Source organism: Lactuca virosa, chromosome 9, assembly GCF_052849685.1.
Source record: "Lactuca virosa cultivar CGN04683 chromosome 9, Lactuca_virosa_CGN04683_v6, whole genome shotgun sequence".
NCBI lineage: Eukaryota > Viridiplantae > Streptophyta > Magnoliopsida > Asterales > Asteraceae > Lactuca > Lactuca virosa.
This window is the reverse complement of record NC_136434.1, coordinates 8,263,219-8,268,020: the sequence shown is the minus strand read 5'-3', so window position 1 is coordinate 8,268,020 and position 4,802 is coordinate 8,263,219.

The window sequence follows — 4,802 nt, the reverse complement described above, 5'->3', positions numbered from 1 at the left end:
GTTCCCACTTCCACATCGGGATATCAAGAGGCTGTAATTTTCCATGGGGCATTTGGTGTTCGGCCTTGACCTTCTAACAAGTCAAACACCTCTCGACGTACCATGTTATATCCCTCTTCATACATGGCCACTAGTAACTGGGTCTGAGGTCCTTGTACATCTTTGTAGCTCCTGGATAAATTGAGAACATGGACTTATACGCCTCATACATTAGTAATTGTCGATTTCCTCCTGAGTATGGGACCCAAATCTTTTCATGCAAAGTCAGCAACCCTCGATTATCCATGTCGAAGGCTAAGATTTTCCCTACAATTCTCTCGCTTTTCCGGTTCTCTTCCTTGACTGCTTCGCTTTGAGCTTGCTTGATCATTTCTAGTATTGGGGTAATTATCTTCTTCCTTAAGCACATGCCCTTCATTGGCGTGTCTGTCGTCTTTCGATTTAATGCATTAGCTACTACGTTGGCCATACATGGGTGGTAAAGGATTTCACAGACGCTGTCTTTGACTACATCCAGCCATCGACTTTGCCTCATGTTTAGTTTAGGCTGATCCATTGAATATATTAATCTTTTATAGTCGGTGTAAATGTTACACCGAACTCTGTATATATAATGCCTCAAAATCTTGAGAGCAAAGACCACTGCTCTTAACTCCAAATCATGCGTCAGATAGTTAGCTTCATGAGGCTTTAGTTGTCTGGAAGCATATGTGATTACTTGACCTCGCTGCATGAGGACGGATCTGAAACCCATGATTGATGCATCACAATAAACTACCATGTCGTCAACACCTTCCGGGAGGGCTAATACCGAAGCTTCCCATACCTTTTGCTTTTGCATCTCAAACGCTAACTGTTTCTCACGACCCCAACGAAAAGCAACTCCTTTCTTCGTTAAGCGGGTCATAGGTACTGCAATTTTGGAAAAAATCTATAAATCTTATGTAGTATCTTACTAATCCCAAAAAGCTTCAAATTTCTGAGGGAGTAGTCGAGACCGACCATTGCATTAATGCCTCTATCTTGGTTAGCTCTACTAAGATGCCATCTTGGTTGACAAGATGTATGGGGAACTGGACCTATCGTAACCAAAATTGTCACTTGGACAACATTGCATATACCTTCTCCTTTATCAGAACCTCGAGTACCTCCCTCAGGTGCTCTTTATGCTGCTCTCGGGTCTTTGAGAAAGACCAAGATATCGTTGATAAACACGATTACCGATCGATCAAGCATTGGTATACATACTCGGTTCATTAAGTCCATGAATGTGGTGGGTGCATTCGTGAGCCCGAACGACATCACTATGAACTCATAATGACTATACCGAGTTCTGAAGGTAGTCTTTGGTATATTTTCTTCTTTGAAACGCATTTGGTGGTATCCTGAATGCATATCAATTTTGGAAAAGCACGACGCTCCTTGAAGTTGATCGAAAAGGTCGTCTATCCTAGGTAAGGGATAATGGTTCTTCACTGTGAGTTTGTTAAGATCTCTATAGTCTATGCATATCCTGGGCGGCCCATCCTTTTTCTTAACAAACAAAATCGACGCTCCCCACGAAGAACTACTTGGTCGAATGAACCCCTTGTCCATCAGCTCTTGAAGTTGTTTAGACAATTCCTGCATCTCTGGGTGCCATACCAGGAGCTAAATCGATCCTATATTCTACTTGACGCTCCGGAGGCACACCAGGCAGGTCCTCAAGAAACTCATTGGGGAACTCCCAAACTATTGAAACTCCTGCCAAGGTTCCCTTCTTTTCCTCTCGGTTTTTGATTACATAGGCTAAGAATCCCTAACATCCGTGTTGTAGGTATTTTCTGGCCTTCACAGCGGAACAAAACGCTGACTTACTTGCAATACTCTTGCCTCAGATATTAAGTTCTCCCCCACTTTGATTCTGAACTCGTACTATCTTCTACCTATAGTTGATTAGCGTCTCAAACTCGTTTAACCAATCCATGCCTACTATTCCGCTCATCTCTCTAATAGGAATGAGAATAAGGTTTATTGGGAAACTAACGTTATTGATTTCTAAGTTACAACTACGGTAAACTTTTGATGCATTAATCGTTCAATCGTTAGCTATTTATACTCTTAAGGGATGATCTAAATTTCCTATGGCATGATTAAAGTTTATCTAAACCTAAACAATACGAAAGAATGAATTGCTCCAGAATCAAATAACACTAATGCAGACATGAAGTTGACTAGAAACGTACCGACTAAGATATCGGGTGCCTCTTTGGCTTCCTCTGTCGTGAGCTGAAAAGCTTGCCCCTTGGCTCTTGGAGCTTCAGCTCTGACCTGGCATCCATTGGTTATCCTTAAGGTTGTAGGTCTAGGAGCCTGCATTTCTCCTGTCTGCTTTAGGAGATGACATTCAACCTTGTAATATCCTAGATGGATGCAATTGAAACAGACACGCATGTTCTGTTTGCAGTCCCTCGCGTAGTTCCCTTCCTTTCCACACTTGTGGCACCCTAATTCACATCCAACACTGACCATCATGAAACTTCTTGCACTTGTTTCAATTGCGTCCTTCCTGATTTCCAAACCTTGAACCATTGGGTTTGAACTTCTTGGAGGCTGGCTGAGATGGAGTCGGGGTTTGCCTCTTCTACTTTGTCTGGGTCTCCAACTCTATTTCTCTTCTCCTAACATAATCTTGCATCTCCGCCAAGGTCTTGTAGCGTGTCTGCAACAAACTCTCTAATGTCAATCTTGAGTATACTCATATACCTAGATATCTTCACTTGTTCCGAGGATGCATACTCGGGGAAAAAAAAACAAGACACTCTTTGTGAACATCTTGGTGATATACATCATCGTTTCAGTTGTATTCTTGAGCGACAAAAACTCTTGAGCTAGTCACTCCCTTTCCACTAGGGGCACATACTCCTCTCTAAACCTATCAACAAACTGATCCTAGGTCACCGCGCTCTTCTCCGCCGGTGAGTAAGCCTTTGTGACAAAGTTCCATTAATCCTTCGCCCCATGACGTATGAGATTTTGTGCATACCTAAACTTTAAGTTTTATAGGTAGGCACAAGTGTACAAGCATCATTCTGTTGGATTAGGTGTCTAAGCCCATAACTATAATTGGTATATACTTGAATTGATAGTAGCACAATCGTTTTGGGTTGCCCTCAAGACTAGCAACTGGGAAGGATGATTTTGGAGAAAGAGGTTGATTTATTAATTTGATTAATAAATTGAAATAAGTAATTTATGAATATATTATGAGAATAATATATTAATTAGAAATGGTATCATTTATTTAATATTTAATCAGAAATTAATTAGAATTAATTTTGGGATTAAAAGAATTAATTAAAAGTGCAGGGACTGAATTGTAATTGTTTAATAGTTAAGCAAGAGGCAATCTAGAACCCTCCATAGGCTATGGACGATTTTTATAGTGCCTTAGGGTTTTTAGAATAGTCTCTAATGGATAATTACCCGGTTTAAGATTATATTGGACTTGGGCTTATCTAGGGTTTCATATCTGCACTATAAATAAGGATATAACCCAAATATTTTCGGCTACTTCTTCTAAGAGAGATCCAACCAAAATTTGCAACCTCCCTCCTCCTTCTCAATCATTCTTCTATTGCTAGTGTTGGGTCTGAGCCATTAGAGGCATGACAATTGTGACGCTTGTTCTCAAAGTCTCAACACCGCTAAGGATTTGTATTTTTATTTCTATATAACAATCAAAGGTATGTTTTGTAACCCTAATTGTGTAATTTTGATTATATACTAGTGTTCTAGGGTTTCTACATTCTTGTTCTTGTTGTATGTTCAATTACAAAAAACGTAGATCAAATCTAGGGTTGCATGCACACATATGATTGTTTGTTATGCTTATAACGCATCAGTGGTATCAGAGCGTAGGTTTAGTTTTCTATTGAATTGATACATATATGAACTTGAACAAGGAGAAGCAAAATAGAATCGTCATTCTGTTCCGACACCACGACGTGGTGCCTTACGATTTTGCTCTACCACGACGTGGTAAGCTGTTAGATTAAAAAAAATCGGTTTTTGATATATTATGAATTGATTAGGATAATTACCATCAATAATATTTTTTTAATTGTATAAAATTGAATATTTTAAATTGTAATTGATATCCTTATCTAGAATTCATAAATGGTTTTATTTTTCAATTTAATTAATTGAATATTAATTTCGAAATTTTAAAATAAACCCTAGTATTTTGAAAAAGTTTTAAAATGCACCCTTATATTATATGTAACATTAAAAGTCTAATATTATTGTATATATATAAGACATGTCAGTCGAACCGCTCGTACGCCTTATTCACGAAGTCGATCTATAAGGGGAGTTTAAGGAAGCAGCCTATAAAATGACCGTCATTAGGTATCCACTCTTACCCACTGCTCCCTTGAATGGTGGAGGGTCGTTAGCCGAACGGGTTTGACATGACAATTAAATCCTCATTAATAAGTATAATGATCTATAAAGTAACTAAATACATTTTTTTATAAAATTCCCAATGTTAGTTACTTTAGGCAAAATGTGAAATTGTATGCTAATCCATGAAATTGCACATTGCACTTTATTGGTTGTTAGTGGAGCGTGTGTGGTTAACTGACACACTAATATGGACTAATAAAGAGTGGAAATGGGTGTATCGTAATTTATCATTGAATAATGGATCGCGTGTGGCTAACCGACACATTAAAATGAGATGATAAATGACATCGAGAGTACCAAGTAAATTTGCATGGTTATTCACATCGTGTTTTTGATCCTCGGTGTCCCAGTCACAA